Genomic DNA, 27430 nt, shown 5'->3' with positions numbered 1-27430 from the left:
GTGTTATTTGTCTGATGACAATGTGGAAGAAAAACAAGTGAGTGCTCGTCTCCCGCGCTTTCTGCCGAGCAGCTCGGAAAGCCGACCTTCAACCTCTGAATGCTGCTTTGGGGTCCTTGTGTTACCGTTTCAATCCGTCCTGAAAGTCACAGCGTTGCAGTACACCGGCGTCTGCTGTGTCGCAGTGCGTTGCGTGCGGGTTACCCGTTTTCCCGGTAAAAGGGCAGAGTGGGCGTGGCCTGCTAGAGACGGCACAAACCTTGTTGCGTCTCCTCCTCTGCGAGGCATTGCATAAGAAATGTGGTCTGGACGCGTCCATTGCTGGAATGCCTACTGGTAGGCTTTTGTGCGGCACATTGTCTCTGGTTGCATTCAGACTGGGCGGAGACATCATGCCAAGTGGCCGTTGACGGAGTGTTATTTTTCTATTTTGCCGAGCGATGGATCGCTGGAAAAAGGACACAAAACAGGCACAATGTGTGGACCAGCCACCCTCGTCAAGTCGCACCAGTGTTTTTGAATTTGCAGCAACTTTTAGTGCCCAATGAGGATGAGCAAATTGCCCAAGGCACCTAACTCTGCTATTATCCCCGCAGAGGCACCGTCAGCCAGGGGGCTGAGCCTGGGAAAGGCCATCCTGTGTCAGACTGTTCCAACTCATACTTACCTGGCAGGGGAGATACCATGATCAAGAAGGTGGTTCACCCAGGGCGAGGCTCAGCCATTGCACTCCGGTTGTGCTGACCCCTGCGAATTCCCCAAATGTGGGAATCTCGACTGCATAATTTGTGGTAGTGGGGGACTGCGTCCGCGCTCTCCCCTGATGACAATGTGGAAGAAAAACAAGTGAGTGCTCGTCTCCCGCGCTTTCTGCCGAGCAGCTCGGAAAGCCGACCTTCAACCTCTGAATGCTGCTTTGGGGTCCTTGTGTTACCGTTTCAATCCGTCCTGAAAGTCACAGCGTTGCAGTACACCGGCGTCTGCTGTGTCGCAGTGCGTTGCGTGCGGGTTACCCGTTTTCCCGGTAAAAGGGCAGAGTGGGCGTGGCCTGCTAGAGACGGCACAAACCTTGTTGCGTCTCCTCCTCTGCGAGGCATTGCATAAGAAATGTGGTCTGGACGCGTCCATTGCTGGAATGCCTACTGGTAGGCTTTTGTGCGGCACATTGTCTCTGGTTGCATTCAGACTGGGCGGAGACATCATGCCAAGTGGCCGTTGACGGAGTGTTATTTGTCTGATGACAATGTGGAAGAAAAACAAGTGAGTGCTCGTCTCCCGCGCTTTCTGCCGAGCAGCTCGGAAAGCCGACCTTCAACCTCTGAATGCTGCTTTGGGGTCCTTGTGTTACCGTTTCAATCCGTCCTGAAAGTCACAGCGTTGCAGTACACCGGCGTCTGCTGTGTCGCAGTGCGTTGCGTGCGGGTTACCCGTTTTCCCGGTAAAAGGGCAGAGTGGGCGTGGCCTGCTAGAGACGGCACAAACCTTGTTGCGTCTCCTCCTCTGCGAGGCATTGCATAAGAAATGTGGTCTGGACGCGTCCATTGCTGGAATGCCTACTGGTAGGCTTTTGTGCGGCACATTGTCTCTGGTTGCATTCAGACTGGGCGGAGACATCATGCCAAGTGGCCGTTGACGGAGTGTTATTTTTCTATTTTGCCGAGCGATGGATCGCTGGAAAAAGGACACAAAACAGGCACAATGTGTGGACCAGCCACCCTCGTCAAGTCGCACCAGTGTTTTTGAATTTGCAGCAACTTTTAGTGCCCAATGAGGATGAGCAAATTGCCCAAGGCACCTAACTCTGCTATTATCCCCGCAGAGGCACCGTCAGCCAGGGGGCTGAGCCTGGGAAAGGCCATCCTGTGTCAGACTGTTCCAACTCATACTTACCTGGCAGGGGAGATACCATGATCAAGAAGGTGGTTCACCCAGGGCGAGGCTCAGCCATTGCACTCCGGTTGTGCTGACCCCTGCGAATTCCCCAAATGTGGGAATCTCGACTGCATAATTTGTGGTAGTGGGGGACTGCGTCCGCGCTCTCCCCTGATGACAATGTGGAAGAAAAACAAGTGAGTGCTCGTCTCCCGCGCTTTCTGCCGAGCAGCTCGGAAAGCCGACCTTCAACCTCTGAATGCTGCTTTGGGGTCCTTGTGTTACCGTTTCAATCCGTCCTGAAAGTCACAGCGTTGCAGTACACCGGCGTCTGCTGTGTCGCAGTGCGTTGCGTGCGGGTTACCCGTTTTCCCGGTAAAAGGGCAGAGTGGGCGTGGCCTGCTAGAGACGGCACAAACCTTGTTGCGTCTCCTCCTCTGCGAGGCATTGCATAAGAAATGTGGTCTGGACGCGTCCATTGCTGGAATGCCTACTGGTAGGCTTTTGTGCGGCACATTGTCTCTGGTTGCATTCAGACTGGGCGGAGACATCATGCCAAGTGGCCGTTGACGGAGTGTTATTTTTCTATTTTGCCGAGCGATGGATCGCTGGAAAAAGGACACAAAACAGGCACAATGTGTGGACCAGCCACCCTCGTCAAGTCGCACCAGTGTTTTTGAATTTGCAGCAACTTTTAGTGCCCAATGAGGATGAGCAAATTGCCCAAGGCACCTAACTCTGCTATTATCCCCCCAGAGGCACCGTCAGCCAGGGGGCTGAGCCTGGGAAAGGCCATCCTGTGTCAGACTGTTCCAACTCATACTTACCTGGCAGGGGAGATACCATGATCAAGAAGGTGGTTCACCCAGGGCGAGGCTCAGCCATTGCACTCCGGTTGTGCTGACCCCTGCGAATTCCCCAAATGTGGGAATCTCGACTGCATAATTTGTGGTAGTGGGGGACTGCGTCCGCGCTCTCCCCTGATGACAATGTGGAAGAAAAACAAGTGAGTGCTCGTCTCCCGCGCTTTCTGCCGAGCAGCTCGGAAAGCCGACCTTCAACCTCTGAATGCTGCTTTGGGGTCCTTGTGTTACCGTTTCAATCCGTCCTGAAAGTCACAGCGTTGCAGTACACCGGCGTCTGCTGTGTCGCAGTGCGTTGCGTGCGGGTTACCCGTTTTCCCGGTAAAAGGGCAGAGTGGGCGTGGCCTGCTAGAGACGGCACAAACCTTGTTGCGTCTCCTCCTCTGCGAGGCATTGCATAAGAAATGTGGTCTGGACGCGTCCATTGCTGGAATGCCTACTGGTAGGCTTTTGTGCGGCACATCGTCTCTGGTTGCATTCAGACTGGGCGGAGACATCATGCCAAGTGGCCGTTGACGGAGTGTTATTTTTCTATTTTGCCGAGCGATGGATCGCTGGAAAAAGGACACAAAACAGGCACAATGTGTGGACCAGCCACCCTCGTCAAGTCGCACCAGTGGTTTTGAATTTGCAGCAACTTTTAGTGCCCAATGAGGATGAGCAAATTGCCCAAGGCACCTAACTCTGCTATTATCCCCACAGAGGCACCGTCAGCCAGGGGGCTGAGCCTGGGAAAGGCCATCCTGTGTCAGACTGTTCCAACTCATACTTACCTGGCAGGGGAGATACCATGATCAAGAAGGTGGTTCACCCAGGGCGAGGCTCAGCCATTGCACTCCGGTTGTGCTGACCCCTGCGAATTCCCCAAATGTGGGAATCTCGACTGCATAATTTGTGGTAGTGGGGGACTGCGTCCGCGCTCTCCCCTGATGACAATGTGGAAGAAAAACAAGTGAGTGCTCGTCTCCCGCGCTTTCTGCCGAGCAGCTCGGAAAGCCGACCTTCAACCTCTGAATGCTGCTTTGGGGTCCTTGTGTTACCGTTTCAATCCGTCCTGAAAGTCACAGCGTTGCAGTACACCGGCGTCTGCTGTGTCGCAGTGCGTTGCGTGCGGGTTACCCGTTTTCCCGGTAAAAGGGCAGAGTGGGCGTGGCCTGCTAGAGACGGCACAAACCTTGTTGCGTCTCCTCCTCTGCGAGGCATTGCATAAGAAATGTGGTCTGGACGCGTCCATTGCTGGAATGCCTACTGGTAGGCTTTTGTGCGGCACATTGTCTCTGGTTGCATTCAGACTGGGCGGAGACATCATGCCAAGTGGCCGTTGACGGAGTGTTATTTGTCTGATGACAATGTGGAAGAAAAACAAGTGAGTGCTCGTCTCCCGCGCTTTCTGCCGAGCAGCTCGGAAAGCCGACCTTCAACCTCTGAATGCTGCTTTGGGGTCCTTGTGTTACCGTTTCAATCCGTCCTGAAAGTCACAGCGTTGCAGTACACCGGCGTCTGCTGTGTCGCAGTGCGTTGCGTGCGGGTTACCCGTTTTCCCGGTAAAAGGGCAGAGTGGGCGTGGCCTGCTAGAGACGGCACAAACCTTGTTGCGTCTCCTCCTCTGCGAGGCATTGCATAAGAAATGTGGTCTGGACGCGTCCATTGCTGGAATGCCTACTGGTAGGCTTTTGTGCGGCACATTGTCTCTGGTTGCATTCAGACTGGGCGGAGACATCATGCCAAGTGGCCGTTGACGGAGTGTTATTTTTCTATTTTGCCGAGCGATGGATCGCTGGAAAAAGGACACAAAACAGGCACAATGTGTGGACCAGCCACCCTCGTCAAGTCGCACCAGTGTTTTTGAATTTGCAGCAACTTTTAGTGCCCAATGAGGATGAGCAAATTGCCCAAGGCACCTAACTCTGCTATTATCCCCGCAGAGGCACCGTCAGCCAGGGGGCTGAGCCTGGGAAAGGCCATCCTGTGTCAGACTGTTCCAACTCATACTTACCTGGCAGGGGAGATACCATGATCAAGAAGGTGGTTCACCCAGGGCGAGGCTCAGCCATTGCACTCCGGTTGTGCTGACCCCTGCGAATTCCCCAAATGTGGGAATCTCGACTGCATAATTTGTGGTAGTGGGGGACTGCGTCCGCGCTCTCCCCTGATGACAATGTGGAAGAAAAACAAGTGAGTGCTCGTCTCCCGCGCTTTCTGCCGAGCAGCTCGGAAAGCCGACCTTCAACCTCTGAATGCTGCTTTGGGGTCCTTGTGTTACCGTTTCAATCCGTCCTGAAAGTCACAGCGTTGCAGTACACCGGCGTCTGCTGTGTCGCAGTGCGTTGCGTGCGGGTTACCCGTTTTCCCGGTAAAAGGGCAGAGTGGGCGTGGCCTGCTAGAGACGGCACAAACCTTGTTGCGTCTCCTCCTCTGCGAGGCATTGCATAAGAAATGTGGTCTGGACGCGTCCATTGCTGGAATGCCTACTGGTAGGCTTTTGTGCGGCACATTGTCTCTGGTTGCATTCAGACTGGGCGGAGACATCATGCCAAGTGGCCGTTGACGGAGTGTTATTTTTCTATTTTGCCGAGCGATGGATCGCTGGAAAAAGGACACAAAACAGGCACAATGTGTGGACCAGCCACCCTCGTCAAGTCGCACCAGTGTTTTTGAATTTGCAGCAACTTTTAGTGCCCAATGAGGATGAGCAAATTGCCCAAGGCACCTAACTCTGCTATTATCCCCCCAGAGGCACCGTCAGCCAGGGGGCTGAGCCTGGGAAAGGCCATCCTGTGTCAGACTGTTCCAACTCATACTTACCTGGCAGGGGAGATACCATGATCAAGAAGGTGGTTCACCCAGGGCGAGGCTCAGCCATTGCACTCCGGTTGTGCTGACCTCTGCGAATTCCCCAAATGTGGGAATCTCGACTGCATAATTTGTGGTAGTGGGGGACTGCGTCCGCGCTCTCCCCTGATGACAATGTGGAAGAAAAACAAGTGAGTGCTCGTCTCCCGCGCTTTCTGCCGAGCAGCTCGGAAAGCCGACCTTCAACCTCTGAATGCTGCTTTGGGGTCCTTGTGTTACCGTTTCAATCCGTCCTGAAAGTCACAGCGTTGCAGTACACCGGCGTCTGCTGTGTCGCAGTGCGTTGCATGCGGGTTACCCGTTTTCCCGGTAAAAGGGCAGAGTGGGCGTGGCCTGCTAGAGACGGCACAAACCTTGTTGCGTCTCCTCCTCTGCGAGGCATTGCATAAGAAATGTGGTCTGGACGCGTCCATTGCTGGAATGCCTACTGGTAGGCTTTTGTGCGGCACATTGTCTCTGGTTGCATTCAGACTGGGCGGAGACATCATGCCAAGTGGCCGTTGACGGAGTGTTATTTTTCTATTTTGCCGAGCGATGGATCGCTGGAAAAAGGACACAAAACAGGCACAATGTGTGGACCAGCCACCCTCGTCAAGTCGCACCAGTGTTTTTGAATTTGCAGCAACTTTTAGTGCCCAATGAGGATGAGCAAATTGCCCAAGGCACCTAACTCTGCTATTATCCCCCCAGAGGCACCGTCAGCCAGGGGGCTGAGCCTGGGAAAGGCCATCCTGTGTCAGACTGTTCCAACTCATACTTACCTGGCAGGGGAGATACCATGATCAAGAAGGTGGTTCACCCAGGGCGAGGCTCAGCCATTGCACTCCGGTTGTGCTGACCCCTGCGAATTCCCCAAATGTGGGAATCTCGACTGCATAATTTGTGGTAGTGGGGGACTGCGTCCGCGCTCTCCCCTGATGACAATGTGGAAGAAAAACAAGTGAGTGCTCGTCTCCCGCGCTTTCTGCCGAGCAGCTCGGAAAGCCGACCTTCAACCTCTGAATGCTGCTTTGGGGTCCTTGTGTTACCGTTTCAATCCGTCCTGAAAGTCACAGCGTTGCAGTACACCGGCGTCTGCTGTGTCGCAGTGCGTTGCGTGCGGGTTACCCGTTTTCCCGGTAAAAGGGCAGAGTGGGCGTGGCCTGCTAGAGACGGCACAAACCTTGTTGCGTCTCCTCCTCTGCGAGGCATTGCATAAGAAATGTGGTCTGGACGCGTCCATTGCTGGAATGCCTACTGGTAGGCTTTTGTGCGGCACATTGTCTCTGGTTGCATTCAGACTGGGCGGAGACATCATGCCAAGTGGCCGTTGACGGAGTGTTATTTGTCTGATGACAATGTGGAAGAAAAACAAGTGAGTGCTCGTCTCCCGCGCTTTCTGCCGAGCAGCTCGGAAAGCCGACCTTCAACCTCTGAATGCTGCTTTGGGGTCCTTGTGTTACCGTTTCAATCCGTCCTGAAAGTCACAGCGTTGCAGTACACCGGCGTCTGCTGTGTCGCAGTGCGTTGCGTGCGGGTTACCCGTTTTCCCGGTAAAAGGGCAGAGTGGGCGTGGCCTGCTAGAGACGGCACAAACCTTGTTGCGTCTCCTCCTCTGCGAGGCATTGCATAAGAAATGTGGTCTGGACGCGTCCATTGCTGGAATGCCTACTGGTAGGCTTTTGTGCGGCACATTGTCTCTGGTTGCATTCAGACTGGGCGGAGACATCATGCCAAGTGGCCGTTGACGGAGTGTTATTTTTCTATTTTGCCGAGCGATGGATCGCTGGAAAAAGGACACAAAACAGGCACAATGTGTGGACCAGCCACCCTCGTCAAGTCGCACCAGTGTTTTTGAATTTGCAGCAACTTTTAGTGCCCAATGAGGATGAGCAAATTGCCCAAGGCACCTAACTCTGCTATTATCCCCTCAGAGGCACCGTCAGCCAGGGGGCTGAGCCTGGGAAAGGCCATCCTGTGTCAGACTGTTCCAACTCATACTTACCTGGCAGGGGAGATACCATGATCAAGAAGGTGGTTCACCCAGGGCGAGGCTCAGCCATTGCACTCCGGTTGTGCTGACCCCTGCGAATTCCCCAAATGTGGGAATCTCGACTGCATAATTTGTGGTAGTGGGGGACTGCGTCCGCGCTCTCCCCTGATGACAATGTGGAAGAAAAACAAGTGAGTGCTCGTCTCCCGCGCTTTCTGCCGAGCAGCTCGGAAAGCCGACCTTCAGCCTCTGAATGCTGCTTTGGGGTCCTTGTGTTACCGTTTCAATCCGTCCTGAAAGTCACAGCGTTGCAGTACACCGGCGTCTGCTGTGTCGCAGTGCGTTGCGTGCGGGTTACCCGTTTTCCCGGTAAAAGGGCAGAGTGGGCGTGGCCTGCTAGAGACGGCACAAACCTTGTTGCGTCTCCTCCTCTGCGAGGCATTGCATAAGAAATGTGGTCTGGACGCGTCCATTGCTGGAATGCCTACTGGTAGGCTTTTGTGCGGCACATTGTCTCTGGTTGCATTCAGACTGGGCGGAGACATCATGCCAAGTGGCCGTTGACGGAGTGTTATTTTTCTATTTTGCCGAGCGATGGATCGCTGGAAAAAGGACACAAAACAGGCACAATGTGTGGACCAGCCACCCTCGTCAAGTCGCACCAGTGTTTTTGAATTTGCAGCAACTTTTAGTGCCCAATGAGGATGAGCAAATTGCCCAAGGCACCTAACTCTGCTATTATCCCCGCAGAGGCACCGTCAGCCAGGGGGCTGAGCCTGGGAAAGGCCATCCTGTGTCAGACTGTTCCAACTCATACTTACCTGGCAGGGGAGATACCATGATCAAGAAGGTGGTTCACCCAGGGCGAGGCTCAGCCATTGCACTCCGGTTGTGCTGACCCCTGCGAATTCCCCAAATGTGGGAATCTCGACTGCATAATTTGTGGTAGTGGGGGACTGCGTCCGCGCTCTCCCCTGATGACAATGTGGAAGAAAAACAAGTGAGTGCTCGTCTCCCGCGCTTTCTGCCGAGCAGCTCGGAAAGCCGACCTTCAACCTCTGAATGCTGCTTTGGGGTCCTTGTGTTACCGTTTCAATCCGTCCTGAAAGTCACAGCGTTGCAGTACACCGGCGTCTGCTGTGTCGCAGTGCGTTGCGTGCGGGTTACCCGTTTTCCCGGTAAAAGGGCAGAGTGGGCGTGGCCTGCTAGAGACGGCACAAACCTTGTTGCGTCTCCTCCTCTGCGAGGCATTGCATAAGAAATGTGGTCTGGACGCGTCCATTGCTGGAATGCCTACTGGTAGGCTTTTGTGCGGCACATTGTCTCTGGTTGCATTCAGACTGGGCGGAGACATCATGCCAAGTGGCCGTTGACGGAGTGTTATTTTTCTATTTTGCCGAGCGATGGATCGCTGGAAAAAGGACACAAAACAGGCACAATGTGTGGACCAGCCACCCTCGTCAAGTCGCACCAGTGTTTTTGAATTTGCAGCAACTTTTAGTGCCCAATGAGGATGAGCAAATTGCCCAAGGCACCTAACTCTGCTATTATCCCCCCAGAGGCACCGTCAGCCAGGGGGCTGAGCCTGGGAAAGGCCATCCTGTGTCAGACTGTTCCAACTCATACTTACCTGGCAGGGGAGATACCATGATCAAGAAGGTGGTTCACCCAGGGCGAGGCTCAGCCATTGCACTCCGGTTGTGCTGACCCCTGCGAATTCCCCAAATGTGGGAATCTCGACTGCATAATTTGTGGTAGTGGGGGACTGCGTCCGCGCTCTCCCCTGATGACAATGTGGAAGAAAAACAAGTGAGTGCTCGTCTCCCGCGCTTTCTGCCGAGCAGCTCGGAAAGCCGACCTTCAACCTCTGAATGCTGCTTTGGGGTCCTTGTGTTACCGTTTCAATCCGTCCTGAAAGTCACAGCGTTGCAGTACACCGGCGTCTGCTGTGTCGCAGTGCGTTGCGTGCGGGTTACCCGTTTTCCCGGTAAAAGGGCAGAGTGGGCGTGGCCTGCTAGAGACGGCACAAACCTTGTTGCGTCTCCTCCTCTGCGAGGCATTGCATAAGAAATGTGGTCTGGACGCGTCCATTGCTGGAATGCCTACTGGTAGGCTTTTGTGCGGCACATTGTCTCTGGTTGCATTCAGACTGGGCGGAGACATCATGCCAAGTGGCCGTTGACGGAGTGTTATTTTTCTATTTTGCCGAGCGATGGATCGCTGGAAAAAGGACACAAAACAGGCACAATGTGTGGACCAGCCACCCTCGTCAAGTCGCACCAGTGTTTTTGAATTTGCAGCAACTTTTAGTGCCCAATGAGGATGAGCAAATTGCCCAAGGCACCTAACTCTGCTATTATCCCCGCAGAGGCACCGTCAGCCAGGGGGCTGAGCCTGGGAAAGGCCATCCTGTGTCAGACTGTTCCAACTCATACTTACCTGGCAGGGGAGATACCATGATCAAGAAGGTGGTTCACCCAGGGCGAGGCTCAGCCATTGCACTCCGGTTGTGCTGACCCCTGCGAATTCCCCAAATGTGGGAATCTCGACTGCATAATTTGTGGTAGTGGGGGACTGCGTCCGCGCTCTCCCCTGATGACAATGTGGAAGAAAAACAAGTGAGTGCTCGTCTCCCGCGCTTTCTGCCGAGCAGCTCGGAAAGCCGACCTTCAACCTCTGAATGCTGCTTTGGGGTCCTTGTGTTACCGTTTCAATCCGTCCTGAAAGTCACAGCGTTGCAGTACACCGGCGTCTGCTGTGTCGCAGTGCGTTGCGTGCGGGTTACCCGTTTTCCCGGTAAAAGGGCAGAGTGGGCGTGGCCTGCTAGAGACGGCACAAACCTTGTTGCGTCTCCTCCTCTGCGAGGCATTGCATAAGAAATGTGGTCTGGACGCGTCCATTGCTGGAATGCCTACTGGTAGGCTTTTGTGCGGCACATTGTCTCTGGTTGCATTCAGACTGGGCGGAGACATCATGCCAAGTGGCCGTTGACGGAGTGTTATTTGTCTGATGACAATGTGGAAGAAAAACAAGTGAGTGCTCGTCTCCCGCGCTTTCTGCCGAGCAGCTCGGAAAGCCGACCTTCAACCTCTGAATGCTGCTTTGGGGTCCTTGTGTTACCGTTTCAATCCGTCCTGAAAGTCACAGCGTTGCAGTACACCGGCGTCTGCTGTGTCGCAGTGCGTTGCGTGCGGGTTACCCGTTTTCCCGGTAAAAGGGCAGAGTGGGCGTGGCCTGCTAGAGACGGCACAAACCTTGTTGCGTCTCCTCCTCTGCGAGGCATTGCATAAGAAATGTGGTCTGGACGCGTCCATTGCTGGAATGCCTACTGGTAGGCTTTTGTGCGGCACATTGTCTCTGGTTGCATTCAGACTGGGCGGAGACATCATGCCAAGTGGCCGTTGACGGAGTGTTATTTTTCTATTTTGCCGAGCGATGGATCGCTGGAAAAAGGACACAAAACAGGCACAATGTGTGGACCAGCCACCCTCGTCAAGTCGCACCAGTGTTTTTGAATTTGCAGCAACTTTTAGTGCCCAATGAGGATGAGCAAATTGCCCAAGGCACCTAACTCTGCTATTATCCCCCCAGAGGCACCGTCAGCCAGGGGGCTGAGCCTGGGAAAGGCCATCCTGTGTCAGACTGTTCCAACTCATACTTACCTGGCAGGGGAGATACCATGATCAAGAAGGTGGTTCACCCAGGGCGAGGCTCAGCCATTGCACTCCGGTTGTGCTGACCCCTGCGAATTCCCCAAATGTGGGAATCTCGACTGCATAATTTGTGGTAGTGGGGGACTGCGTCCGCGCTCTCCCCTGATGACAATGTGGAAGAAAAACAAGTGAGTGCTCGTCTCCCGCGCTTTCTGCCGAGCAGCTCGGAAAGCCGACCTTCAACCTCTGAATGCTGCTTTGGGGTCCTTGTGTTACCGTTTCAATCCGTCCTGAAAGTCACAGCGTTGCAGTACACCGGCGTCTGCTGTGTCGCAGTGCGTTGCGTGCGGGTTACCCGTTTTCCCGGTAAAAGGGCAGAGTGGGCGTGGCCTGCTAGAGACGGCACAAACCTTGTTGCGTCTCCTCCTCTGCGAGGCATTGCATAAGAAATGTGGTCTGGACGCGTCCATTGCTGGAATGCCTACTGGTAGGCTTTTGTGCGGCACATTGTCTCTGGTTGCATTCAGACTGGGCGGAGACATCATGCCAAGTGGCCGTTGACGGAGTGTTATTTTTCTATTTTGCCGAGCGATGGATCGCTGGAAAAAGGACACAAAACAGGCACAATGTGTGGACCAGCCACCCTCGTCAAGTCGCACCAGTGTTTTTGAATTTGCAGCAACTTTTAGTGCCCAATGAGGATGAGCAAATTGCCCAAGGCACCTAACTCTGCTATTATCCCCCCAGAGGCACCGTCAGCCAGGGGGCTGAGCCTGGGAAAGGCCATCCTGTGTCAGACTGTTCCAACTCATACTTACCTGGCAGGGGAGATACCATGATCAAGAAGGTGGTTCACCCAGGGCGAGGCTCAGCCATTGCACTCCGGTTGTGCTGACCCCTGCGAATTCCCCAAATGTGGGAATCTCGACTGCATAATTTGTGGTAGTGGGGGACTGCGTCCGCGCTCTCCCCTGATGACAATGTGGAAGAAAAACAAGTGAGTGCTCGTCTCCCGCGCTTTCTGCCGAGCAGCTCGGAAAGCCGACCTTCAACCTCTGAATGCTGCTTTGGGGTCCTTGTGTTACCGTTTCAATCCGTCCTGAAAGTCACAGCGTTGCAGTACACCGGCGTCTGCTGTGTCGCAGTGCGTTGCGTGCGGGTTACCCGTTTTCCCGGTAAAAGGGCAGAGTGGGCGTGGCCTGCTAGAGACGGCACAAACCTTGTTGCGTCTCCTCCTCTGCGAGGCATTGCATAAGAAATGTGGTCTGGACGCGTCCATTGCTGGAATGCCTACTGGTAGGCTTTTGTGCGGCACATTGTCTCTGGTTGCATTCAGACTGGGCGGAGACATCATGCCAAGTGGCCGTTGACGGAGTGTTATTTTTCTATTTTGCCGAGCGATGGATCGCTGGAAAAAGGACACAAAACAGGCACAATGTGTGGACCAGCCACCCTCGTCAAGTCGCACCAGTGTTTTTGAATTTGCAGCAACTTTTAGTGCCCAATGAGGATGAGCAAATTGCCCAAGGCACCTAACTCTGCTATTATCCCCCCAGAGGCACCGTCAGCCAGGGGGCTGAGCCTGGGAAAGGCCATCCTGTGTCAGACTGTTCCAACTCATACTTACCTGGCAGGGGAGATACCATGATCAAGAAGGTGGTTCACCCAGGGCGAGGCTCAGCCATTGCACTCCGGTTGTGCTGACCCCTGCGAATTCCCCAAATGTGGGAATCTCGACTGCATAATTTGTGGTAGTGGGGGACTGCGTCCGCGCTCTCCCCTGATGACAATGTGGAAGAAAAACAAGTGAGTGCTCGTCTCCCGCGCTTTCTGCCGAGCAGCTCGGAAAGCCGACCTTCAACCTCTGAATGCTGCTTTGGGGTCCTTGTGTTACCGTTTCAATCCGTCCTGAAAGTCACAGCGTTGCAGTACACCGGCGTCTGCTGTGTCGCAGTGCGTTGCGTGCGGGTTACCCGTTTTCCCGGTAAAAGGGCAGAGTGGGCGTGGCCTGCTAGAGACGGCACAAACCTTGTTGCGTCTCCTCCTCTGCGAGGCATTGCATAAGAAATGTGGTCTGGACGCGTCCATTGCTGGAATGCCTACTGGTAGGCTTTTGTGCGGCACATTGTCTCTGGTTGCATTCAGACTGGGCGGAGACATCATGCCAAGTGGCCGTTGACGGAGTGTTATTTTTCTATTTTGCCGAGCGATGGATCGCTGGAAAAAGGACACAAAACAGGCACAATGTGTGGACCAGCCACCCTCGTCAAGTCGCACCAGTGTTTTTGAATTTGCAGCAACTTTTAGTGCCCAATGAGGATGAGCAAATTGCCCAAGGCACCTAACTCTGCTATTATCCCCCCAGAGGCACCGTCAGCCAGGGGGCTGAGCCTGGGAAAGGCCATCCTGTGTCAGACTGTTCCAACTCATACTTACCTGGCAGGGGAGATACCATGATCAAGAAGGTGGTTCACCCAGGGCGAGGCTCAGCCATTGCACTCCGGTTGTGCTGACCCCTGCGAATTCCCCAAATGTGGGAATCTCGACTGCATAATTTGTGGTAGTGGGGGACTGCGTCCGCGCTCTCCCCTGATGACAATGTGGAAGAAAAACAAGTGAGTGCTCGTCTCCCGCGCTTTCTGCCGAGCAGCTCGGAAAGCCGACCTTCAACCTCTGAATGCTGCTTTGGGGTCCTTGTGTTACCGTTTCAATCCGTCCTGAAAGTCACAGCGTTGCAGTACACCGGCGTCTGCTGTGTCGCAGTGCGTTGCGTGCGGGTTACCCGTTTTCCCGGTAAAAGGGCAGAGTGGGCGTGGCCTGCTAGAGACGGCACAAACCTTGTTGCGTCTCCTCCTCTGCGAGGCATTGCATAAGAAATGTGGTCTGGACGCGTCCATTGCTGGAATGCCTACTGGTAGGCTTTTGTGCGGCACATCGTCTCTGGTTGCATTCAGACTGGGCGGAGACATCATGCCAAGTGGCCGTTGACGGAGTGTTATTTTTCTATTTTGCCGAGCGATGGATCGCTGGAAAAAGGACACAAAACAGGCACAATGTGTGGACCAGCCACCCTCGTCAAGTCGCACCAGTGGTTTTGAATTTGCAGCAACTTTTAGTGCCCAATGAGGATGAGCAAATTGCCCAAGGCACCTAACTCTGCTATTATCCCCACAGAGGCACCGTCAGCCAGGGGGCTGAGCCTGGGAAAGGCCATCCTGTGTCAGACTGTTCCAACTCATACTTACCTGGCAGGGGAGATACCATGATCAAGAAGGTGGTTCACCCAGGGCGAGGCTCAGCCATTGCACTCCGGTTGTGCTGACCCCTGCGAATTCCCCAAATGTGGGAATCTCGACTGCATAATTTGTGGTAGTGGGGGACTGCGTCCGCGCTCTCCCCTGATGACAATGTGGAAGAAAAACAAGTGAGTGCTCGTCTCCCGCGCTTTCTGCCGAGCAGCTCGGAAAGCCGACCTTCAACCTCTGAATGCTGCTTTGGGGTCCTTGTGTTACCGTTTCAATCCGTCCTGAAAGTCACAGCGTTGCAGTACACCGGCGTCTGCTGTGTCGCAGTGCGTTGCGTGCGGGTTACCCGTTTTCCCGGTAAAAGGGCAGAGTGGGCGTGGCCTGCTAGAGACGGCACAAACCTTGTTGCGTCTCCTCCTCTGCGAGGCATTGCATAAGAAATGTGGTCTGGACGCGTCCATTGCTGGAATGCCTACTGGTAGGCTTTTGTGCGGCACATTGTCTCTGGTTGCATTCAGACTGGGCGGAGACATCATGCCAAGTGGCCGTTGACGGAGTGTTATTTTTCTATTTTGCCGAGCGATGGATCGCTGGAAAAAGGACACAAAACAGGCACAATGTGTGGACCAGCCACCCTCGTCAAGTCGCACCAGTGTTTTTGAATTTGCAGCAACTTTTAGTGCCCAATGAGGATGAGCAAATTGCCCAAGGCACCTAACTCTGCTATTATCCCCACAGAGGCACCGTCAGCCAGGGGGCTGAGCCTGGGAAAGGCCATCCTGTGTCAGACTGTTCCAACTCATACTTACCTGGCAGGGGAGATACCATGATCAAGAAGGTGGTTCACCCAGGGCGAGGCTCAGCCATTGCACTCCGGTTGTGCTGACCCCTGCGAATTCCCCAAATGTGGGAATCTCGACTGCATAATTTGTGGTAGTGGGGGACTGCGTCCGCGCTCTCCCCTGATGACAATGTGGAAGAAAAACAAGTGAGTGCTCGTCTCCCGCGCTTTCTGCCGAGCAGCTCGGAAAGCCGACCTTCAACCTCTGAATGCTGCTTTGGGGTCCTTGTGTTACCGTTTCAATCCGTCCTGAAAGTCACAGCGTTGCAGTACACCGGCGTCTGCTGTGTCGCAGTGCGTTGCGTGCGGGTTACCCGTTTTCCCGGTAAAAGGGCAGAGTGGGCGTGGCCTGCTAGAGACGGCACAAACCTTGTTGCGTCTCCTCCTCTGCGAGGCATTGCATAAGAAATGTGGTCTGGACGCGTCCATTGCTGGAATGCCTACTGGTAGGCTTTTGTGCGGCACATTGTCTCTGGTTGCATTCAGACTGGGCGGAGACATCATGCCAAGTGGCCGTTGACGGAGTGTTATTTTTCTATTTTGCCGAGCGATGGATCGCTGGAAAAAGGACACAAAACAGGCACAATGTGTGGACCAGCCACCCTCGTCAAGTCGCACCAGTGTTTTTGAATTTGCAGCAACTTTTAGTGCCCAATGAGGATGAGCAAATTGCCCAAGGCACCTAACTCTGCTATTATCCCCCCAGAGGCACCGTCAGCCAGGGGGCTGAGCCTGGGAAAGGCCATCCTGTGTCAGACTGTTCCAACTCATACTTACCTGGCAGGGGAGATACCATGATCAAGAAGGTGGTTCACCCAGGGCGAGGCTCAGCCATTGCACTCCGGTTGTGCTGACCCCTGCGAATTCCCCAAATGTGGGAATCTCGACTGCATAATTTGTGGTAGTGGGGGACTGCGTCCGCGCTCTCCCCTGATGACAATGTGGAAGAAAAACAAGTGAGTGCTCGTCTCCCGCGCTTTCTGCCGAGCAGCTCGGAAAGCCGACCTTCAACCTCTGAATGCTGCTTTGGGGTCCTTGTGTTACCGTTTCAATCCGTCCTGAAAGTCACAGCGTTGCAGTACACCGGCGTCTGCTGTGTCGCAGTGCGTTGCGTGCGGGTTACCCGTTTTCCCGGTAAAAGGGCAGAGTGGGCGTGGCCTGCTAGAGACGGCACAAACCTTGTTGCGTCTCCTCCTCTGCGAGGCATTGCATAAGAAATGTGGTCTGGACGCGTCCATTGCTGGAATGCCTACTGGTAGGCTTTTGTGCGGCACATCGTCTCTGGTTGCATTCAGACTGGGCGGAGACATCATGCCAAGTGGCCGTTGACGGAGTGTTATTTTTCTATTTTGCCGAGCGATGGATCGCTGGAAAAAGGACACAAAACAGGCACAATGTGTGGACCAGCCACCCTCGTCAAGTCGCACCAGTGGTTTTGAATTTGCAGCAACTTTTAGTGCCCAATGAGGATGAGCAAATTGCCCAAGGCACCTAACTCTGCTATTATCCCCACAGAGGCACCGTCAGCCAGGGGGCTGAGCCTGGGAAAGGCCATCCTGTGTCAGACTGTTCCAACTCATACTTACCTGGCAGGGGAGATACCATGATCAAGAAGGTGGTTCACCCAGGGCGAGGCTCAGCCATTGCACTCCGGTTGTGCTGACCCCTGCGAATTCCCCAAATGTGGGAATCTCGACTGCATAATTTGTGGTAGTGGGGGACTGCGTCCGCGCTCTCCCCTGATGACAATGTGGAAGAAAAACAAGTGAGTGCTCGTCTCCCGCGCTTTCTGCCGAGCAGCTCGGAAAGCCGACCTTCAACCTCTGAATGCTGCTTTGGGGTCCTTGTGTTACCGTTTCAATCCGTCCTGAAAGTCACAGCGTTGCAGTACACCGGCGTCTGCTGTGTCGCAGTGCGTTGCGTGCGGGTTACCCGTTTTCCCGGTAAAAGGGCAGAGTGGGCGTGGCCTGCTAGAGACGGCACAAACCTTGTTGCGTCTCCTCCTCTGCGAGGCATTGCATAAGAAATGTGGTCTGGACGCGTCCATTGCTGGAATGCCTACTGGTAGGCTTTTGTGCGGCACATTGTCTCTGGTTGCATTCAGACTGGGCGGAGACATCATGCCAAGTGGCCGTTGACGGAGTGTTATTTTTCTATTTTGCCGAGCGATGGATCGCTGGAAAAAGGACACAAAACAGGCACAATGTGTGGACCAGCCACCCTCGTCAAGTCGCACCAGTGTTTTTGAATTTGCAGCAACTTTTAGTGCCCAATGAGGATGAGCAAATTGCCCAAGGCACCTAACTCTGCTATTATCCCCACAGAGGCACCGTCAGCCAGGGGGCTGAGCCTGGGAAAGGCCATCCTGTGTCAGACTGTTCCAACTCATACTTACCTGGCAGGGGAGATACCATGATCAAGAAGGTGGTTCACCCAGGGCGAGGCTCAGCCATTGCACTCCGGTTGTGCTGACCCCTGCGAATTCCCCAAATGTGGGAATCTCGACTGCATAATTTGTGGTAGTGGGGGACTGCGTCCGCGCTCTCCCCTGATGACAATGTGGAAGAAAAACAAGTGAGTGCTCGTCTCCCGCGCTTTCTGCCGAGCAGCTCGGAAAGCCGACCTTCAACCTCTGAATGCTGCTTTGGGGTCCTTGTGTTACCGTTTCAATCCGTCCTGAAAGTCACAGCGTTGCAGTACACCGGCGTCTGCTGTGTCGCAGTGCGTTGCGTGCGGGTTACCCGTTTTCCCGGTAAAAGGGCAGAGTGGGCGTGGCCTGCTAGAGACGGCACAAACCTTGTTGCGTCTCCTCCTCTGCGAGGCATTGCATAAGAAATGTGGTCTGGACGCGTCCATTGCTGGAATGCCTACTGGTAGGCTTTTGTGCGGCACATTGTCTCTGGTTGCATTCAGACTGGGCGGAGACATCATGCCAAGTGGCCGTTGACGGAGTGTTATTTTTCTATTTTGCCGAGCGATGGATCGCTGGAAAAAGGACACAAAACAGGCACAATGTGTGGACCAGCCACCCTCGTCAAGTCGCACCAGTGTTTTTGAATTTGCAGCAACTTTTAGTGCCCAATGAGGATGAGCAAATTGCCCAAGGCACCTAACTCTGCTATTATCCCCCCAGAGGCACCGTCAGCCAGGGGGCTGAGCCTGGGAAAGGCCATCCTGTGTCAGACTGTTCCAACTCATACTTACCTGGCAGGGGAGATACCATGATCAAGAAGGTGGTTCACCCAGGGCGAGGCTCAGCCATTGCACTCCGGTTGTGCTGACCCCTGCGAATTCCCCAAATGTGGGAATCTCGACTGCATAATTTGTGGTAGTGGGGGACTGCGTCCGCGCTCTCCCCTGATGACAATGTGGAAGAAAAACAAGTGAGTGCTCGTCTCCCGCGCTTTCTGCCGAGCAGCTCGGAAAGCCAACCTTCAACCTCTGAATGCTGCTTTGGGGTCCTTGTGTTACCGTTTCAATCCGTCCTGAAAGTCACAGCGTTGCAGTACACCAACGTCTGCTGTGTCGCAGTGCGTTGCGTGCGGGTTACCCGTTTTCCCGGTAAAAGGGCAGAGTGGGCGTGGCCTGCTAGAGACGGCACAAACCTTGTTGCGTCTCCTCCTCTGCGAGGCATTGCATAAGAAATGTGGTCTGGACACGTCCATTGCTGGAATGCCTACTGGTAGGCTTTTGTGCGGCACATTGTCTCTGGTTGCATTCAGACTGGGCGGAGACATCATGCCAAGTGGCCGTTGACGGAGTGTTATTTTTCTATTTTGCCGAGCGATGGATCGCTGGAAAAAGGACACAAAACAGGCACAATGTGTGGACCAGCCACCCTCGTCAAGTCGCACCAGTGTTTTTGAATTTGCAGCAACTTTTAGTGCCCAATGAGGATGAGCAAATTGCCCAAGGCACCTAACTCTGCTATTATCCCCCCAGAGGCACCGTCAGCCAGGGGGCTGAGCCTGGGAAAGGCCATCCTGTGTCAGACTGTTCCAACTCATACTTACCTGGCAGGGGAGATACCATGATCAAGAAGGTGGTTCACCCAGGGCGAGGCTCAGCCATTGCACTCCGGTTGTGCTGACCCCTGCGAATTCCCCAAATGTGGGAATCTCGACTGCATAATTTGTGGTAGTGGGGGACTGCGTCCGCGCTCTCCCCTGATGACAATGTGGAAGAAAAACAAATGAGTGCTCGTCTCCCGCGCTTTCTGCCGAGCAGCTCGGAAAGCCAACCTTCAACCTCTGAATGCTGCTTTGGGGTCCTTGTGTTACCGTTTCAATCCGTCCTGAAAGTCACAGCGTTGCAGTACACCGGCGTCTGCTGTGTCGCAGTGCGTTGCGTGCGGGTTACCCGTTTTCCCGGTAAAAGGGCAGAGTGGGCGTGGCCTGCTAGAGACGGCACAAACCTTGTTGCGTCTCCTCCTCTGCGAGGCATTGCATAAGAAATGTGGTCTGGACGCGTCCATTGCTGGAATGCCTACTGGTAGGCTTTTGTGCGGCACATTGTCTCTGGTTGCATTCAGACTGGGCGGAGACATCATGCCAAGTGGCCGTTGACGGAGTGTTATTTTTCTATTTTGCCGAGCGATGGATCGCTGGAAAAAGGACACAAAACAGGCACAATGTGTGGACCAGCCCCCCTCGTCAAGTCGCACCAGTGTTTTTGAATTTGCAGCAACTTTTAGTGCCCAATGAGGATGAGCAAATTGCCCAAGGCACCTAACTCTGCTATTATCCCCCAAGAGGCACCGTCAGCCAGGGGGCTGAGCCTGGGAAAGGCCATCCTGTGTCAGACTGTTCCAACTCATACTTACCTGGCAGGGGAGATACCATAATCAAGAAGGTGGTTCACCCAGGGCGAGGCTCAGCCATTGCACTCCGGTTGTGCTGACCCCTGCGAATTCCCCAAATGTGGGAATCTCGACTGCATAATTTGTGGTAGTGGGGGACTGCGTCCGCGCTCTCCCCTGATGACAATGTGGAAGAAAAACAAGTGAGTGCTCGTCTGGCGCGCTTTCTGCCGAGCAGCTCGGAAAGCCAACCTTCAACCTCTGAATGCTGCTTTGGGGTCCTTGTGTTACCGTTTCAATCCGTCCTGAAAGTCACAGCGTTGCAGTACACCGGCGTCTGCTGTGTCGCAGTGCGTTGCGTGCGGGTTACCCGTTTTCCCGGTAAAAGGGCAGAGTGGGCGTGGCCTGCTAGAGACGGCACAAACCTTGTTGCGTCTCCTCCTCTGCGAGGCATTGCATAAGAAATGTGGTCTGGACACGTCCATTGCTGGAATGCCTACTGGTAGGCTTTTGTGCGGCACATTGTCTCTGGTTGCATTCAGACTGGGCGGAGACATCATGCCAAGTGGCCGTTGACGGAGTGTTATTTTTCTATTTTGCCGAGCGATGGATCGCTGGAAAAAGGACACAAAACAGGCACAATGTGTGGACCAGCCACCCTCGTCAAGTCGCACCAGTGTTTTTGAATTTGCAGCAACTTTTAGTGCCCAATGAGGATGAGCAAATTGCCCAAGGCACCTAACTCTGCTATTATCCCCCCAGAGGCACCGTCAGCCAGGGGGCTGAGCCTGGGAAAGGCCATCCTGTGTCAGACTGTTCCAACTCATACTTACCTGGCAGGGGAGATACCATGATCAAGAAGGTGGTTCACCCAGGGCGAGGCTCAGCCATTGCACTCCGGTTGTGCTGACCCCTGCGAATTCCCCAAATGTGGGAATCTCGACTGCATAATTTGTGGTAGTGGGGGACTGCGTCCGCGCTCTCCCCTGATGACAATGTGGAAGAAAAACAAATGAGTGCTCGTCTCCCGCGCTTTCTGCCGAGCAGCTCGGAAAGCCAACCTTCAACCTCTGAATGCTGCTTTGGGGTCCTTGTGTTACCGTTTCAATCCGTCCTGAAAGTCACAGCGTTGCAGTACACCGGCGTCTGCTGTGTCGCAGTGCGTTGCGTGCGGGTTACCCGTTTTCCCGGTAAAAGGGCAGAGTGGGCGTGGCCTGCTAGAGACGGCACAAACCTTGTTGCGTCTCCTCCTCTGCGAGGCATTGCATAAGAAATGTGGTCTGGACGCGTCCATTGCTGGAATGCCTACTGGTAGGCTTTTGTGCGGCACATTGTCTCTGGTTGCATTCAGACTGGGCGGAGACATCATGCCAAGTGGCCGTTGACGGAGTGTTATTTTTCTATTTTGCCGAGCGATGGATCGCTGGAAAAAGGACACAAAACAGGCACAATGTGTGGACCAGCCACCCTCGTCAAGTCGCACCAGTGTTTTTGAATTTGCAGCAACTTTTAGTGCCCAATGAGGATGAGCAAATTGCCCAAGGCACCTAACTCTGCTATTATCCCCCAAGAGGCACCGTCAGCCAGGGGGCTGAGCCTGGGAAAGGCCATCCTGTGTCAGACTGTTCCAACTCATACTTACCTGGCAGGGGAGATACCATGATCAAGAAGGTGGTTCACCCAGGGCGAGGCTCAGCCATTGCACTCCGGTTGTGCTGACCCCTGCGAATTCCCCAAATGTGGGAATCTCGACTGCATAATTTGTGGTAGTGGGGGACTGCGTCCGCGCTCTCCCCTGATGACAATGTGGAAGAAAAACAAGTGAGTGCTCGTCTGGCGCGCTTTCTGCCGAGCAGCTCGGAAAGCCAACCTTCAACCTCTGAATGCTGCTTTGGGGTCCTTGTGTTACCGTTTCAATCCGTCCTGAAAGTCACAGCGTTGCAGTACACCGGCGTCTGCTGTGTCGCAGTGCGTTGCGTGCGGGTTACCCGTTTTCCCGGTAAAAGGGCAGAGTGGGCGTGGCCTGCTAGAGACGGCACAAACCTTGTTGCGTCTCCTCCTCTGCGAGGCATTGCATAAGAAATGTGGTCTGGACACGTCCATTGCTGGAATGCCTACTGGTAGGCTTTTGTGCGGCACATTGTCTCTGGTTGCATTCAGACTGGACGGAGACATCATGCCAAGTGGCCGTTGACGGAGTGTTATTTTTCTATTTTGCCGAGCGATGGATCGCTGGAAAAAGGACACAAAACAGGCACAATGTGTGGACCAGCCACCCTCGTCAAGTCGCACCAGTGTTTTTGAATTTGCAGCAACTTTTAGTGCCCAATGAGGATGAGCAAATTGCCCAAGGCACCTAACTCTGCTATTATCCCCCAAGAGGCACCGTCAGCCAGGGGGCTGAGCCTGGGAAAGGCCATCCTGTGTCAGACTGTTCCAACTCATACTTACCTGGCAGGGGAGATACCATGATCAAGGATCAACTGACTCTATTGTTGTCGAGCGGTGTATGGGGCACAATAAAGTAAATAGCGTCGGCGGCTATATCATACCGGCTCCTTTCTGGCCAGAGGACCAGCATGGCGTTAGGAAACAATCAAGCCAACCGCAGGAATGCTGTCCGCTTCGACCTTCTGGAAGATCTTCAGATGGACCGGCTGCAATTCAGCAGACAGATTTTGCAAAAAGAACTTGGCATTTCCACCAACCAGCTTGACTACGTTTTTGCATTTCCGGGTAAGAAGATCTTTGAGGTGATATTTACAACAACACGATACTACGAAAGTTGCCTGGAAAAGTTTGAAATCAAGAAAAAGTCAACAACAAGCTTCAAGAACATTATTATGTCACCTTTGGCAGAGAGAGACCTGAAAACAGTACATGTAATGATTTTCTCTGAGAGAGTCAGGAACCAGGATGTTTGGACATGGATGGCTCGGTACTGTGAGGTGATTCATGCCATGGAAGTTGTTGACATAGATGGAATCAAGACAGGCACCAGACGATTTCAAGTGCGTCTCATAAGGCGACAGGGGGTCCTCCAGCATCTCCCAAGCACCATCCAGTTGGGAGCCTTCAGAGGGTCTGTGTTCTACTCTGGTCAGCCAAAAGAATGTCGTAAATGCGGCAGCCTAGAACATCTGGCTGCTGCATGTACGGTGGACATCTGCAGGAACTGCAAAGCATTCGACCATACAACAGCCCAATGTCCAACCCCTGTAAAATGCAATCTCTGTGCCTCAGCCCAACATCGCTTTAAAGACTGCCCTCAAGCATACTCCAACCGGCTGAAACTGTCCACAGTAAGATCAATTGTTTCTTTAGGCCAAGACCACATTGCTGAAAACTCTGGCAACAATCAGGCGCCCTCTCAACATACAAGCCCAGTGCGACAGCCATCTGGCCCTGCACTCCAACAGCCAAGTGAAGAACCGGTGTTGGACCTGGAGGAGGAGGTACAAGAGGGAACACGAGTCTTGGACTGGAGCTGGGCTATTAGAGAATGACGACGAAGCGTTCAACTCCCCTGCCTCCACAATGGACCTCACTGCTTTCCATCAAGCAGACCATCCTCCCGAACCTGGCTCCAGCTCAAGGACAGAGTTGACACCGATGACTCTACAGGAGGCAGGGAACCGTCTGGACAACCTGCTGGCTAGCATCTCTCCTCATGCAGCTACCTTGAAACAAGAACCAACGGCCAATTCTCTCTTCGAGGAAGTTGAGGGCTCAACATCCCTGCTGCCAATCATCACCATCCATCAGGGACCAGACTCATCTGCCTCCTCATCATTGGATGGCCAGCGCCCGAGGTCAACATCTACAGTCAACCTTGCATCAGTGCCAGATCCCAGCTCCCAGACCTCCATGGAACGGGCTGAAGATGCCTCCCAGTCCTTACTGACCTCTTTGCCCCTTCCCATTGCCACCACCTTGGTACCAGACACAGTGGACTCTCCTTCAAGAAAACGGGTAAATGAGTCCCCCCCATCAGGTGAATCCTCCCCCTCGACCTCTTCTGTGTTACCTCATTCCAACTGGCCCGTTTCCTCCCCCACATCAAACCCCTTTCTTGAGCAAGATGTTGTAGTTGCTTTTACATCTACAACACAGATAAAAGACATGTCAAGAAAGGTGGAAAGAGATGTGAAACCAAAGAAAAAGAAGATAATTAAGAAAAAGTAGATGTTACATAGTTGTCACTGAACTAACCCTCTTCACCCCTTTGAACTGCACTTCTATGGCTCCTCTCTCTATAGCATCCCTCAATACTAGAGGACTAAATGACCCAGTAAAGTGCTCATCAGCCTTCACTTTTCTACACTCAGAGGGTAATGACATCTTCCTACTTCAAGAATGTAATGTATCCTATAGAGAGAATTACAAGGTCTTCGAGGAGAGATGGAGCCACGGCCCATCAGTATGGTCAGGCGACAACAAAAACAGATCTTCAGGGGTTGCAGTATTATTTAGAGGGCATGATTTTATCATCCAGAAGGTACAACGTGTGATAGATGGGAGAATTCTATGTGTTGATGTTTCACTGTTTAACGCTAAGTTAAGAGTAATCAATGTGTATTGCCCTGTTGAGCTCCGAGAACGGTTAACAGTGCTCAAAGAATTACAACCCCTTTTGTTGTGTAACAGAGAGGTCATTCTGGGTGGCGATTTCAACTGCTTGGTAAGCAAAAAAGAAAAGTTAACCACCTCCACAGTAAGGCTGGACTCCAGTTCTGAAATCCTAAAAAACATTATTAAAGATTTTAGACTGATAGATGTTTACCGCTTAAAAAATCCGAGTTTACCTGGGTATACCTGGTCCAACGGCAGAACCCATTCCAGAATAGACTTTCTGTTGACATCAAGGGGGCTGCAGGTTGTAGATGCAGCAGTCACGCCAGTTTTTTTCTCTGACCATCATAAAATTGAATGTTCTCTCATGTTTAAAGAAAACATCAAAAAAGGTAGAGGTTCATGGAAGCTGAATATTTCCCTACTACAAGATGCAAAGGTGGTCAATGATTTTAAGGTGAAGCTTAACCAATGGCTCTCTCTTAAGCCCTCCTTCAACTCTGTGGGGGAATGGTGGGAAGAAGTCAAGATTAGGGCAAAAACTTTTTTCATAGAGGTGGGTAAACGAACTGCTAAAAAGAGACGTCTGAAGCTCCAGAAATATCAGGCAAAGCTGCAGAGATTTTATATAATGGCTTATGCCGGGCTAGATGTTGCAGAGGATATAGCTCAATTGAAGAGAGAGATGTTACGCCTCTCCACGGCGGCCAGTCGGGGGCTACTGATTCGTAGCCGAGTCCACCACATGGAAAACAATGAAAAATGCTCTAGATACTTTTTTAGGAAATTAGCTAGGCCTAAAAACTTTATAGAAGGATTAAAGAATAAAGAGGGACAAGAAAAAACTGAAATACATGAGATACTAAGTTGTGTACACTCCTTCTACTCTGATCTTTACAAAAGTGAAGATTTAGATAAGACAGCTTTAGAAAACCTTCTTTCTAAAGTAGATAAAAATATTAACGAATTTAAAGGGAAGCTTGACAGTAAAATATCTCTGAGTGAACTCACCAAAGCAGTAGAAAGCATGCAAAATAACAAGGCCCCTGGGGCAGATGGGTTGCCAAAAGAATTTTATACTACCTTCTGGGCAGAGTTAAAGGCCCCTCTTTTGGAGATGTACAATGAGAGCCTCCAATTAGGGTCGTTACCACCATCCCTAAAGGAAGGTACCATTTCCCTTCTATACAAGAAAGGTGAAAAAAAAGATCTTAAAAACTGGCGCCCCCTTACACTCCTTGGTGTTGATCGTAAGATTCTAGCAAAAGCAATCTTTCTTCGCCTACAAGAGGTGATAGAGAGGTTGGTTGGGGTCGAGCAGACCTGTGTGGTTCCAGGTCGCTCCATGAGTGATAACCTTGCTTTAATAAGAGATTCATACTTGTATGCTTTAGATCGCAATGTACCCCTATGTATTGCTGGCCTGGATTTAGAAAAAGCCTTTGATAGAATAAGCCATGAGTATCTCAAAGAAGCACTGGTGAGGTTTGGGTTCGGCCCACAGTTGAGGGCATGGATTAATTTACTGTACTTTGATTGCTCTAGTAGAGTAAACATTAATGGCCACTTCAGTGAACCTATTAAGATCCAGGCAGGGGTCAGACAGGGATGCCCGCTATCAGTCAGCCTGTTTGTACTAGCCATGGAGCCTCTGGCCTGTGGGATAAAACATGACACTGATATTCGGGGCCTTCCTGTCCCTGGTAGTAATGGAAAGGAGGCTAAAATGTCCCTGTATATGGATGACTTGACAATCCTTTGTACCAGCAATAATTCAATGGTTAAAGCCCTCCAGTGGAGTGAGCAATTTTCTCAAGCATCTGGGGCCAAACTGAACCGGGCCAAGAGTGAGATCCTCTACCTTAATTGGCCAGAAAGAAAGCCTGATTTAGGGTTAGTTGAAAAAGAAGAGAGAGTAAAAATTTTGGGAGTGGAAATTGGGAAGGGAATGGAAATAATAAATTGGGAAGCAAGACTACCAGCTATCAAAGGAAAATTGCTTCAGTGGGAGCAGAGGGATCTAACATTCACTGGCAAAATTTTGGTGATTAAGGCTGAGGTTCTGGCCTCTTTGACCTTTCTGGCGGCCACTCTGCCAGCTCCCAAGACATTCCTGACCTCTTTGAGACGCATCATGTTTCAATTCATTTGGAGCTCCCAACAAGAACATGTCAAAAGAGACATCATGTACAAACCTCTGGTTAAAGGAGGGAAAGCTGTACCTGAGTTGGGGGCCAAATTTGATGCCCTTTTTTTGACACCAATTTTGAATGCTGTTTTTACAGAGAGCAATACCAGTCTCTGGTTTCATTTTGCCAAGTTTTGGGTAGGCCGCATGATGTATAGAGGGAAGGGTAAAAGGGTTTCTCTTTGTACGCCCAATGCTGAAAGTAGACCAGCTCTATACGAGAGAGCATTAACACTCTTTAAAGTAGCAAAGTTAGATTGGTCCGTGGTAGGTAAAATAGATAGGGTTGATGTGGAGGGGTGCCTTTCACCCCCGACCTCTAGCCTTGTGCCGGTAGGTATCCTACCTGAGAGCAAATGCATCAGAGTTTGGAAAAATGTAAACTTACCATTTTTGTTCAATGTACATAAGGACCTGGCCTGGAAGATAGCCCAAAATTGTGTCCCTACAAGAGCCTTCTTGCTGAGAAGGCGATGCACACGTAGTGCTAAATGTCCAAAAAAAATTGTAATGATGGTGAAGATGTGGCTCACTGCTTTTGGTCATGCGCTGTTTCAAGGGCAGTGTGGGAAA

General features: G+C 52.5%; 25 non-coding genes across 25 annotated transcripts; all 25 read left to right on the top strand.

Moving 5' to 3' along the window:
• Positions 1–659: 659 nt before the first annotated feature.
• On the top strand, positions 660–823 carry LOC140992662 (U1 spliceosomal RNA). The gene has a single exon (XR_012178224.1). It is a non-coding gene; the product is annotated as a U1 spliceosomal RNA (small nuclear RNA).
• A 1059-nt stretch (positions 824–1882) lies between these two features.
• Positions 1883–2046, top strand: LOC140992661 (U1 spliceosomal RNA). Its single transcript, XR_012178223.1, has one exon. It is a non-coding gene; the product is annotated as a U1 spliceosomal RNA (small nuclear RNA).
• A 645-nt stretch (positions 2047–2691) lies between these two features.
• Positions 2692–2855, top strand: LOC140992660 (U1 spliceosomal RNA). Its single transcript, XR_012178222.1, has one exon. It is a non-coding gene; the product is annotated as a U1 spliceosomal RNA (small nuclear RNA).
• A 645-nt stretch (positions 2856–3500) lies between these two features.
• Positions 3501–3664, top strand: LOC140992659 (U1 spliceosomal RNA). Its single transcript, XR_012178221.1, has one exon. It is a non-coding gene; the product is annotated as a U1 spliceosomal RNA (small nuclear RNA).
• Positions 3665–4723: 1059 nt separating this feature from the next.
• On the top strand, positions 4724–4887 carry LOC140992658 (U1 spliceosomal RNA). Its single transcript, XR_012178220.1, has one exon. It is a non-coding gene; the product is annotated as a U1 spliceosomal RNA (small nuclear RNA).
• Positions 4888–5532: 645 nt separating this feature from the next.
• LOC140992785 (U1 spliceosomal RNA) lies at positions 5533–5696 on the top strand. The gene has a single exon (XR_012178335.1). It is a non-coding gene; the product is annotated as a U1 spliceosomal RNA (small nuclear RNA).
• A 645-nt stretch (positions 5697–6341) lies between these two features.
• Positions 6342–6505, top strand: LOC140992657 (U1 spliceosomal RNA). Its single transcript, XR_012178219.1, has one exon. It is a non-coding gene; the product is annotated as a U1 spliceosomal RNA (small nuclear RNA).
• Positions 6506–7564: 1059 nt separating this feature from the next.
• On the top strand, positions 7565–7728 carry LOC140992655 (U1 spliceosomal RNA). Its single transcript, XR_012178217.1, has one exon. It is a non-coding gene; the product is annotated as a U1 spliceosomal RNA (small nuclear RNA).
• A 645-nt stretch (positions 7729–8373) lies between these two features.
• On the top strand, positions 8374–8537 carry LOC140992653 (U1 spliceosomal RNA). Its single transcript, XR_012178216.1, has one exon. It is a non-coding gene; the product is annotated as a U1 spliceosomal RNA (small nuclear RNA).
• A 645-nt stretch (positions 8538–9182) lies between these two features.
• On the top strand, positions 9183–9346 carry LOC140992652 (U1 spliceosomal RNA). Its single transcript, XR_012178215.1, has one exon. It is a non-coding gene; the product is annotated as a U1 spliceosomal RNA (small nuclear RNA).
• A 645-nt stretch (positions 9347–9991) lies between these two features.
• On the top strand, positions 9992–10155 carry LOC140992651 (U1 spliceosomal RNA). The gene has a single exon (XR_012178214.1). It is a non-coding gene; the product is annotated as a U1 spliceosomal RNA (small nuclear RNA).
• Positions 10156–11214: 1059 nt separating this feature from the next.
• LOC140992650 (U1 spliceosomal RNA) lies at positions 11215–11378 on the top strand. Its single transcript, XR_012178213.1, has one exon. It is a non-coding gene; the product is annotated as a U1 spliceosomal RNA (small nuclear RNA).
• A 645-nt stretch (positions 11379–12023) lies between these two features.
• On the top strand, positions 12024–12187 carry LOC140992649 (U1 spliceosomal RNA). Its single transcript, XR_012178212.1, has one exon. It is a non-coding gene; the product is annotated as a U1 spliceosomal RNA (small nuclear RNA).
• A 645-nt stretch (positions 12188–12832) lies between these two features.
• On the top strand, positions 12833–12996 carry LOC140992648 (U1 spliceosomal RNA). The gene has a single exon (XR_012178211.1). It is a non-coding gene; the product is annotated as a U1 spliceosomal RNA (small nuclear RNA).
• A 645-nt stretch (positions 12997–13641) lies between these two features.
• Positions 13642–13805, top strand: LOC140992647 (U1 spliceosomal RNA). The gene has a single exon (XR_012178210.1). It is a non-coding gene; the product is annotated as a U1 spliceosomal RNA (small nuclear RNA).
• Positions 13806–14450: 645 nt separating this feature from the next.
• On the top strand, positions 14451–14614 carry LOC140992646 (U1 spliceosomal RNA). Its single transcript, XR_012178209.1, has one exon. It is a non-coding gene; the product is annotated as a U1 spliceosomal RNA (small nuclear RNA).
• Positions 14615–15259: 645 nt separating this feature from the next.
• Positions 15260–15423, top strand: LOC140992645 (U1 spliceosomal RNA). Its single transcript, XR_012178208.1, has one exon. It is a non-coding gene; the product is annotated as a U1 spliceosomal RNA (small nuclear RNA).
• Positions 15424–16068: 645 nt separating this feature from the next.
• On the top strand, positions 16069–16232 carry LOC140992642 (U1 spliceosomal RNA). The gene has a single exon (XR_012178206.1). It is a non-coding gene; the product is annotated as a U1 spliceosomal RNA (small nuclear RNA).
• A 645-nt stretch (positions 16233–16877) lies between these two features.
• LOC140992641 (U1 spliceosomal RNA) lies at positions 16878–17041 on the top strand. The gene has a single exon (XR_012178205.1). It is a non-coding gene; the product is annotated as a U1 spliceosomal RNA (small nuclear RNA).
• Positions 17042–17686: 645 nt separating this feature from the next.
• LOC140992640 (U1 spliceosomal RNA) lies at positions 17687–17850 on the top strand. Its single transcript, XR_012178204.1, has one exon. It is a non-coding gene; the product is annotated as a U1 spliceosomal RNA (small nuclear RNA).
• A 645-nt stretch (positions 17851–18495) lies between these two features.
• Positions 18496–18659, top strand: LOC140992639 (U1 spliceosomal RNA). Its single transcript, XR_012178203.1, has one exon. It is a non-coding gene; the product is annotated as a U1 spliceosomal RNA (small nuclear RNA).
• Positions 18660–19304: 645 nt separating this feature from the next.
• LOC140992638 (U1 spliceosomal RNA) lies at positions 19305–19468 on the top strand. The gene has a single exon (XR_012178202.1). It is a non-coding gene; the product is annotated as a U1 spliceosomal RNA (small nuclear RNA).
• A 645-nt stretch (positions 19469–20113) lies between these two features.
• Positions 20114–20277, top strand: LOC140992791 (U1 spliceosomal RNA). Its single transcript, XR_012178340.1, has one exon. It is a non-coding gene; the product is annotated as a U1 spliceosomal RNA (small nuclear RNA).
• A 645-nt stretch (positions 20278–20922) lies between these two features.
• On the top strand, positions 20923–21086 carry LOC140992637 (U1 spliceosomal RNA). The gene has a single exon (XR_012178201.1). It is a non-coding gene; the product is annotated as a U1 spliceosomal RNA (small nuclear RNA).
• Positions 21087–21731: 645 nt separating this feature from the next.
• LOC140992636 (U1 spliceosomal RNA) lies at positions 21732–21895 on the top strand. The gene has a single exon (XR_012178200.1). It is a non-coding gene; the product is annotated as a U1 spliceosomal RNA (small nuclear RNA).
• Positions 21896–27430: the final 5535 nt, after the last annotated feature.

This window comes from Pagrus major, chromosome 24 (assembly GCF_040436345.1).
Source record: "Pagrus major chromosome 24, Pma_NU_1.0".
Taxonomy (NCBI): domain Eukaryota; kingdom Metazoa; phylum Chordata; class Actinopteri; order Spariformes; family Sparidae; genus Pagrus; species Pagrus major.
This window is presented reverse-complemented; position numbering and strand designations above follow the sequence as displayed.